Genomic DNA, 10,545 nt, shown 5'->3' on the forward strand with positions numbered 1-10,545 from the left:
AAGGTCAAAGCAATGAAAATCCCAAATTGCAATAAACCAAAATAAAAACAACATGTGTTTATTTCCACACACACACATGCTGCATAGTGACTAATAATGACTAATAAATAATGATGAAATAATGATGAAGTAACATGAACAGTAACATGAACTGAAGTTTATTTGTTTTCTGATGTTAATAAAGTGTTTTCTGAACTGTGGATATTGTTTGAAGAGACAGAAGAAAGAGAGTCACATTTGTAAGTTTTTATTTGTCTGTAAGTGATGAAACATTAAACATCCTCCATCGGATATCATGGTACACATTAGGAATGTATCATTTAGATTATTTTAATATGATAATTGTCTGCTGAGCTCTTTTTGTTCAGTTTATCATTGACATTTATTTTTCTCTCTTAAAAATCGTATCCAGACATGTTTTAATATTTATAAAAATACTCATAGTTTTTCCATAAATAGTTCAATTACCTGGTTAAAAATTCTTAATATAATATCTCCTCTTTCTCCCTCATGGTATCTTGTTATTCTTTATTCTTTATTTGGATCCCAGAATCCAGAATCTCTGAATCTGTAAATATTTAATCTCTAAAGTTTAACAGCTGGATACAAGATGTCTCCTATTTCACTTTTAAATCCATTCTCAGTGTTTGTGACTAGTCTATCACACTGTCAGTTTCATACGGGGCCCTGATTGGCTCCAAACCAGCTGTGATGTCATAAATCCAGCAGGTAGTGTTAAACTGAGATTCAGGCCCAATCCCAATTCCCTCCCTTGGCCCTACCCCTAGTTTTTGGAGTGCCTACGACTGAGTAGTGGCCCTTCAGAAAGGAGCTACAAGGGCTAGAGGTTGAAATCTTAGAAGATGGGACACCACGCGTTATGTCATCAGTAGCTGAAGATGGCACATACTAACAGACCAGTGACGAGGCTGTAGGCATTTCCATTCCAGACAGAGGTTTCCACAATGCTGAGCAACAAAGTAGCAATTATTTTTCAAGCTTCATACACAGGACATGAAAATAAATTGTCATTTACACCAAGTTCTATTGACATCACGAATAGTGATTTTTCTGAAATGCTTGTTACAACGATCCAATTACATATTCCTTTGCATCTACATTAAACTGAGGTACGGGCTTCTGGTGGGCTTCTGGTGCTCCCATTCAAGATTAGAAAGCAGCATAAATTTAGAAATAAGAGTATGTACAAAAATAAGAAATAGAAAATAAATAAAAATATACACATTTACAATATTTAAGTGAAAATAAAAGAAAAAAATATATACAACAGCAATGTATATGTATGTCTATATTGCACTGTCAGTATATGTAGATTTCCAGTCTGTTTCTTCTGAGTGTCTGACACTCAGAGGGAGGAGCTGAACAGTTTGATGGCCACAGGCAGGAGTGATTTCCTGTGGCGCTCAGTTGTACATTTGGGAGGAATGAGTCTCCCACTGAAGGTGCTCTTGTGTCTGACCAGTACGTCATGGAGAGGATTTGAGACATTGTCCAAGACTGTAAACCCTACTACTCCCCCCGTGAGTTCGCTTCATTCATTCTGGTCGGTGTTTACATTCCACCGGAGGCCAACGTGCAGGATGCACAGCGCGCACTCGCTGACCAGATACTGGAAACGGAGCGGACCAACCCGGACTCCTTAGTTATTGTCCTCGGTGACTTTAACAAAGGTAACCTCAGACACGAACTCCCAAAATACAAACAGTTTATTAAATGCCCCACCAGGGAGGGGAACACTCTGGATCACTGTTACACCACAGTCAGTAACGCTTTTCACGCCGTCACCCGCGCTGCACTGGGACACTCTGACCACGACATGGTCCACCTGATTCCCACATACAGGCAGAAATTAAAACTTTCTAAGCCTGTTGTGAGAACTTCGAAGAAGTGGACCAGTGAAGCTGCAGAGGACCTGAAGGCGTGTTTGGACTGTACTGACTGGGATGTTTTCAGGACTGCTACCAACAGTCTGGATGAGTGCACAGAGGCTGTGACTTCATATATCAGCTTCTGTGAGGACTGCTGCGTACCAACTCGGACCAGGGTGAGTTACAACAACGACAAACCCTGGTTCACAGCAAGACTGCGACAGCTGAGGTTGGAAAAGGAAGAGACGTTTAAGAGTGGCAACAGAGCGGCGTTTAAGGAAGCCAAGTACAAGTTTAGCAAGGCTGTGAGGGAAGCTAAACGACTGTACTCAGAGAGACTACAAGACCAGTTCTCCTCCAACGACTCTGCTTCTGTGTGGAGGGGGCTCAGGCAGATCACCAACTACAAGCCAAGAGCCCCCAACTCTGCTAACGACCGACGCCTCGCCAACAGCCTCAACGACTTCTACTGTCGCTTTGAAAGACAATGGGACAGTCCTGACACCATCCCCCACACCATCACCCACCAGCTCCAGCCCAACAGCCCCAACCCCCTCATCACACCTGGGGCTGAACTCTCACACCTCCTATCACCACAGCTGCCCCCCACAGCGCCCCCCACTCCTCCAGCATCGACACCTCTGTCTGTCCTTGAAAGAGATGTGAACAGACTCTTCAAGAGACAAAACCCGCGTAAAGCTGCTGGACCAGACTCCATCTCCCCATCCTGCCTGAAGCGCTGCGCCGATCAGCTGTCTCCGGTGTTCACGGACATCTTCAACACCTCACTGGAGACATGCCACGTGCCAGCCTGCTTCAAGGCCTCCACCATCATCCCCGTCCCCAAAAAAACAGGGCCCACAGGATTAAATGACTACAGACCCGTCGCCCTGACCTCTGTGGTCATGAAATCATTTGAACGCCTGGTCCTGTCCCACCTCAAATCCATCACAGACTCTCTGCTGGACCCCCTGCAGTTCGCCTATAGAGCCAACAGGTCTGTAGACGACGCCGTCAACCTGGCTCTACACTTCATCCTCCAGCACCTGGACTCCGCAGGATCCTATGCCAGGATCCTGTTTGTGGACTTCAGCTCTGCCTTCAACACGATCGTCCCGGCTCTTCTTCAGGACAAGCTCTCCCAGCTCAACGTGCCTGACCCCACCTGCAGGTGGATCACAGATTTCCTGTCTGACAGGAAGCAGCATGTGAAGCTGGGGAAACACGTCTCAGATTCGTGGACGATCAGCACCGGCTCCCCTCAAGGCTGCGTTCTTTCTCCTCTACTCTTCTCCCTCTACACCAACAGCTGCACCTCCAGTCACCAGTCTGTCAAGCTCCTGAAGTTCGCGGACGACACCAGCCTCATCAGACTCATCTCTGGTGAGGATGAGTCTGCCTACAGGTGGGAGATTGACCATCTGTTGACCTGGTGCAACAGCAACAACCTGGAGCTTAACGCTTCAAAGACAGTGGAGATGGTTGTTGACTTTAGGAAGACCGCAGCCCCACCCGCCCCCATCACCCTGTGTGACTCTCCAGTGGACACTGTGGAGTCCTTCCGTTTCCTGGGCTCCATCATCAGCCAGGACCTCCGGTGGGAGCTGAACATCAGCTCCCTCATCAAGAAAGCCCAACAGAGGATGTACTTCCTGAGGCAGCTGAGGAAGTTTAACCTGCCACAAAAAATGCTGTCTGCACTGCCATCATAGAGTCCATCCTCACCTCCTCCATCACCGTCTGGTACGCTGCTGCCTCCACCAAGGACAGACGCAGACTGCAGCGTATCATCCGCTCTGCAGAGAGGGTGATCAGCTGCAACCTTCCATCTCTTCAGGACCTGTACTCCTCCAGGACCCTGAGGAGAGCAGGGAAGATCGCTACCGACCCCTCCCACCCCGGACACCATCTGTTCGACCCCCTCCCCTCTGGCAGGAGGCTGCGGTCCATCAGGACCAAAACCTCCCGCCACAAAAACAGTTTCTTCCCCTCTGCAACCCCCCCCCCAGAACACAAACACAAGCTATACGTTATATTAACGTACATCACCCCTGTCCCCACTGCGTTACATTAACGCACCCACCCCCTACTGGACACTTTATCTGGACACTGCACTGTTGTTATTTATCTTATCTTATTTTTATTTTTATTCTTATTCTTATTTTAGCTTTTATATTCTACTTATTTGTTATCAAAACAATAGCACCTTCAGACCACAGCAAATTCCTTGTAATGTATGTTACTTGGCAATAAACAGTTTCTGATTCTGATTCTGATTCTGATCAAACTTGTAATAAAATCTAATGTTTCAAAATGAAAGTGCAGAAAATGTAATTTTAGAAAACCTTGGATAACAACTGTGATCTGTGCACTCCTAAAAAACCAAAGTGAGCACCACATCAACATGATTGATCTCTGGAAGTTCACATCATTGAATTGTAATCAGAAGAAATCAGACTGACGGAAACTTTGACTAACAGCCACCCCAACACACAATACAGAAAGCATTTCTTAATTTTTGTTATAAAAAAACAAAATATCTCATCATGAAAACATCTTGTTATAAAGAGAAAAACATCTTGCAACAACTATAATAACTGTGAATGCAGCAGCATAAAGAGTTTGATAATAACATATAAAACATATGTTTTACGATTAACATAAAACTCCCTTGTACGGAGATCATGTTAGAAGTGATGTTGCTGCTGTTAGTTTAAATTCTGAATCCTTTGAGACTCTGTGGGACTGAACCAGTTCATGTTACTGTCACTTCTCTGAGTTCCTGTTCTGACTGAATGTGAATGAGGCCTCACCTTGGATCAGATCCAAGATCAGCAGACAGAAATAGTGTTGAAACAATTAGTCAATTAGTCTAGTCGAGCGACAGAATTGTATATATACTGTATATATATATATAAAATATATAAAATAATAAATTGAATTATTTTTCAAGCAAAAACTACCAATATAAGGTTATGGTTTATTCACTGACTTGACTTAGATTAAAGTTAGGTCAAAGTTAGATTAAAGTTGGGTTAACAGTTTCTTCAGGTTTCCGCTGTGTAACGACTGGTACACAGAGGAAAGGATCCAAAAGCACGACTCAGACTCAGATGGGTAAAAAGTAAAAACTCAGTCTTTACTAGGCAAACAGGCAGCATTCAGTACACGGTAGATCAGTCAAACAAGGCAGATAATCCAGGAGGGAGTAGGCAAAAGACGAGGTCAAAACCCAAAAGACAGGCAATCAAAAATCAGGTAGACAGTAGACAAAGAACACTAGGGAACACAGGTTAATTATACACAGGTGATGGCTAATTAGGACCAGGTTACACGTTGTTCTCTGAATGGCTGATTCTCTGAACGGCTGATTCTCTGTGGTATAAACACCAATAATAAACGGTCTGAGCTGTAGAGGAGCAGAGAGCAGCTTTACTGACTGTTGTGTTATTGTGTGTTGTATGTAGTGTTGTTGAGTCCTGACGTACAGACACATCAGTGTAAATTCACTCTAATGCAACCATAAGGACAGTGAGGAGATGGTCGGAGGAGGCTTATGAGACACTTCAGGGATGTCTTGAGGTGACTGACTGGTAGGCACTCTGTGAGCCACATGGAGAGGACACTGATGGGCTCACAGAGTGCATCATGGATTACATCAACTTCTGTGTGGACTCCACTGTCCCAGCAAGGACTGTCCATTGTTATTCAAATAACAAGCCATGGGTGACAAAGGACATCAAGGCCATCCTGAATGAAAAGAAGAGGGCTTTCAGAGCTGGCAACAGGGAGGAGGTGAGAACGTTCCAGGGGGAACTGAAGGTGAAGATCAGGGAGGCTAAGGAGAAGTACAGGAGGAAGCTGGAGTGGAAACTCCAGCAGAACAACATCAGAGAGGTCTAGAGTGGAATGAGGACCATCGCGGGTTACAGGCCAACCAACAAGAGTGGAGTTAAAGGCAGTGTGAACCAGGCCAGTGAACGGAACCTGTTTTTTTAACAGATTTGACACTGTGGGCCCTGCTCACCCCCCGACTCTTCTTCTGTCTGCCTCCAACCTTCACCTATTCCACCCCCCCCCCCCCCCCCACCCCCCGTGAGAGCTTTCCTCACACCTCAGAATCAGAATCAGAATCAGAAACTGTTTATTGCCAAGTAACATACATTACAGGGAATTTGCCATGGTCTGATGGTGCTACATTTTTAACATATAACATATAATCTGACAGACAAGCATGTAAAAATATAAAGGTAAAAGAATAAGATAAATAGCAAACAGTGCAGTGTCCAGATAAAGTGTTCTGTAGGGGGTGTGTGCGTTAATGTAACGCAGGGGGGGCAGGGGCGGTGTACGTTAATATAACTGTAGTCATTTAATCCTGTGGGCCCTGCTTTTTTGGGGACGGTGGAAGCCTTGAAGCAGGCTGGCACGTGGCATGTCTCCAGTGAGGTGTTGAAGATGTCTGTGAACACCGGATCGGCTGATCGGCGCAGCGCTTCAGGGCAGCTTTCCGGGGGTTTTGTCTCTTGAAGAGCCTGTTCACATCTCACCTCGTTCCCCAGTCCCCAGGCTGACAGCACTCTCCAATCTGACGACTCCTCCCCTCCCCCGCCGGTCACCTCTACAGTGTGCTTCACTGCTGACCATGCTAGGAGACAGCTGATGAGACTCCTCTCAAGCAAGGCTGCAGGCCCTGATGGTGTCAGCCCCAGGGTGCTTAAAGACTGTGCCCCCAGCTATGTGGAGTACTTCACCATGTCTTCAACATGAGCCTGAGTCTTCAGAGGGTCCCCGTGCTGTGGAAGACGTCCTGCCTCGTTCCTGTACTGAAGACGCTGCGTCCCAGTGGCTCCAAGAGATACAGACCTGTGGCACTGACCTCCCACATCATTAGGACCCCGGAGAGACTCGTCCTGGAGCAGCTCCGGCCCATGGTCAAGCCACACTTGGACCCCCTTCAGTTCGCATATCAGCCCCGACTTGGAGTGGAGGATGCCATCATCTACCTGCTCAACCGCGTCTACACCCACCTGGATAAGCCGGCGAGCACTGTGAGAGTCATGTTTTTTTACTTCTCCAGTGCGTTCAACACCATCGGTCCGGCTCTACTGGGTGAGAAGCTGACGGAGATGCAGGTGGATGCCCCCCTCATGTCCTGGATCGTCAACTACCTGCCTGGCACACCACAGTACGTGAGCTTGCAACACTGTGTGTCAGACAGAGTGGTCAGCAACACCGGGGCCCCGCAGGGGACGGTCCTCTCTCCCTTCCTCTTCACCATCTACACCACGGACTTCAGCTACTGCACAGAGACCTGCCATCTTCAGAAGGTTTCTGATGACTCAGCAATAGTTGGATGTATCAGTAAGGGTGATGAGGAGGAGTACAGGGCTGCTGTGGACAACTTTGTCACATGGTGCGAGCAGAACCACCTGCAGCTCAACGTGACAAAGAGCAAAGCTGACTGTGGATCTGAGGAGGACCAAGGTGCCGATGACCATCCAGGGGGTCAGTGTGGACATTGTAGAGGATTACAAGTACCTTGGAGTCCAAATTGACAATAAACTGGACTGGGCGAAGAACACTAATGCCCTCTACAAGAAGGGCCAGCCATCTCTATTTTCTGAGGCGGCTGAGGTCCTTCAACATCTGCCGGACTATGTTGAGGATGTTCTATGAGTCTGTGGTGGCCAGTGCTATCCTCTATGCTGTTGCTCGCTGAGGCAGCAGGCTCAGTGTGACATCATTCTGTTTCTGCTGTTTGTTTTCATTTATTTCATTTTAACCTGAATTCTTCATCACAGCCTGAAATCTGACTGTGAAGCAGAGAGTGAAACAGTCTTTACTTTCTGATCCACTACATTTATCTAACTGCTTACTGTTGATTGACATTTTATTTTCAACATGAGAGAAAAATCTTGTCGGAGTCACAGTGAGTTTTAGACATCTAAATGTTTTCTAAAGGAAATTCATTTAATGTCTTAACTGATCAGGGAGCAAGACATTTCTAGAAATGGAGATATAAGTTGAGGAGAATTCAATTTCTGGTCCTGATGAGAACTTCATAAATCTCACTCTGAAGAGTTAATGTAATCTGCACTTTGATTTCATGTAACAGACACATGAATCAGCCGATTAATCAATAATTAAAATAATAATTCATTTTTAAGGTGCGCGAGAGGTGCGCGTCGCGGTCCGCTCGGAGTAGCTGGAATCCGTCCAGCTGCAGCGCCGCGTCGGGAGTTCTTTCCCCCAGCCATGTCTCCGTGAAGCACAAAACAGCAGATGAATAAAAGTCCTTGTTTCTCCTCATCAGCAGCTGGAGTTCGTCCATCTCATTTCCTAGTGAGCGCACGTTAGAGAGAAATATTCCGGGTAGCGGTGTGCGTTGTCCTCGCCGGCGAAGACGCACGAGCGCACCGGCACATTTCCCTCTATGTCGACGTAGTCTCTGCTCAGCTGCAGCTCCCCGCTGGCCTGGTTCAGGATCAGGAGGTTCAGCTCATTTCCCTCCACAAAACTGAACCTCAGTTTATCAGTCACACGGGTCCCGGGCCGGCACCAACCCAATTGTTCTGGGGATAGGAGGATGTTAGCCAAGCTGACATCCATCATGGACAACACCTCTCACCCCCTGCACGAGACTGTGGGGGCCCTGAGCAGCTCCTTCAGCAGCAGACTGTTACACCCACGGTGTAAGAAGGAGCGCTACCACAGGTCGTTCATTCCGACTGCTATGAGACTGTTTAACAGCACTGCATAATTCTGTACATAAATCTGCACATCTGTACATATTTATATTCCCTGTGTATATATCTATTTTTGTTCCCCATATTCTTTTTTATCTGTATTTATTATATGTATATTGTTTTTTTAAAAATACTTCTGTTTTTTTATTGACACAGTGTGTTTCTGCACCTTTCTGTCTTTGCTGCTGTGACTTGTAAATTTCCCTGCTGTGGGATAAATAAAGTCAAAGTCAGGGTGATCAAACCGCCAGTGCTCTGGCTGGTAATTTAGAACCTGCTCCTGGTATTTCCACTGGAGATTTGGTAGGTCACGATGCTGTTGGCATCACAGTCAAAGGCAGACAGCATCAGCACACTGGTTCCAACAGCAGCGTCCTCGTTGATCTTTATGTTGTACAGCATCTGAGTGAATGTGGGAACGTTATCATTCACATCAAGGACGGTCACACTGACAGAGGCGGTGGACAACATGGTGGGAACTCCGTGATCCACGGCTCCCACCCCAAAAGTGAAACATTCTGTGGTCTCCCTGTCCAACTCAGCACTGACCGTCACCCGTCCAGTGCTGTTGTTGATGGTGAAGGGGAAGTCCAGCACTGCATCCATCAGTCAATACTCCAGCTAAGAGTTGTTACCAGAGTCGGCATCAATGGCCTGGATGTGGATCACAGAGTGACCGACAGCCATGCTCTCCAGCACAGTGGCCTGGAGTGGCGTGCTGTCGTTCACATCCACCACCTGGACGACCAAAAGCCCAGTGAAGCGGTGAATGGAACTGTGAGTTAAATCCTAGTCAATGTGATATATCCAACGCGATCTCACACCAGCGAGGAAGAAACAAACAGTACAAATCCATGACTGAGACATTAAACTGTCTCACTCACATAGATTCAATCTTTCATCCTCCCACCAGCTGATGCTGGGGAGGGGGGGGTTATAGCAATGATCAGTAGTGACACCCACCAGTTAGAATAAAAACTATCAAACAACGATGATCAAACATGTTTTGATATAGAGCTTTTTATTTATTATTTATTTAGTTTGTTTAGTAAAGAAACAACATCGACACTGAACGAGAAAATACAGTAAAAGTATAAAATACTAAAAATGTATAAAAGCAATGTTCAGTGGTTAATCTTCAGTCTGGGGTTAATGCTTTAAATTGACCTTCAGTGAGAGCTGAATCAATGGTAAAGCAACACAAATCTGCTCATTTATCAGGTGACATCAACAAATATGTGGACCCTGATGGTTTAAATCACAGACAAACTGCAAGTATGATACCCTGACCTACAGCAGTCCACATGGAAGGTTCATAAGCTGTAATCAATATTCTAATTTAATTGTTTTGTTGATGTACGTATGTTGAAGGGAGCAGGGCCCCCTGGTGGTCAGGTTACCGTTACAGTTGTCCACTCCTGCCTTGCATCACCCTTGGCTAGTAGAAAGCAATCGTTAGTTATATACTAGGGTTGGGCGATATGTTAAGTTTTCCCAGCCGGCCACAGTCAGCTCAACAGCTGGCGATTAGCAATGTATTCATGCAGGTGTGTGTGTGCAGAGAGCCAGCGACCACCCCCTCATTTCTAAGCTAGCATTAGCTAGTGTTCCACACCGTTTGTGCTGTAGGGGAGCTGAACATGGATCTGAAGAGAGGCTAAACACTCAGGAGCGCTCATAACGTCACCTCCTTTGGATTTTCCGGGAAAAAGTCAGTCCACAGGCTGTTATAGGCAACCGCGGAAGTCGAAGAGGGTCAAATTTTTTAAGTGACGTTACACTCCGTTCACACATAGGCAATAAAAAGTGATTAATACATGTAAATTGTTACATATTGTTACATATAGTACCTTTAACAGACGGATGTTAGAGGAACACATTTAAATAAACAGCAGAGAATTCATAAT

At 45.9% G+C, this 10,545-nt stretch overlaps 1 pseudogene; it reads right to left on the reverse strand.

Moving 5' to 3' along the window:
* Window positions 1-8,231: 8,231 nt before the first annotated feature.
* Window positions 8,232-10,067, reverse strand: LOC139286194 (cadherin EGF LAG seven-pass G-type receptor 2-like; annotated as a pseudogene).
* Window positions 10,068-10,545: the final 478 nt, after the last annotated feature.

The sequence above is a fragment of the Enoplosus armatus genome, chromosome 6, assembly GCF_043641665.1.
Source record: "Enoplosus armatus isolate fEnoArm2 chromosome 6, fEnoArm2.hap1, whole genome shotgun sequence".
NCBI lineage: Eukaryota > Metazoa > Chordata > Actinopteri > Centrarchiformes > Enoplosidae > Enoplosus > Enoplosus armatus.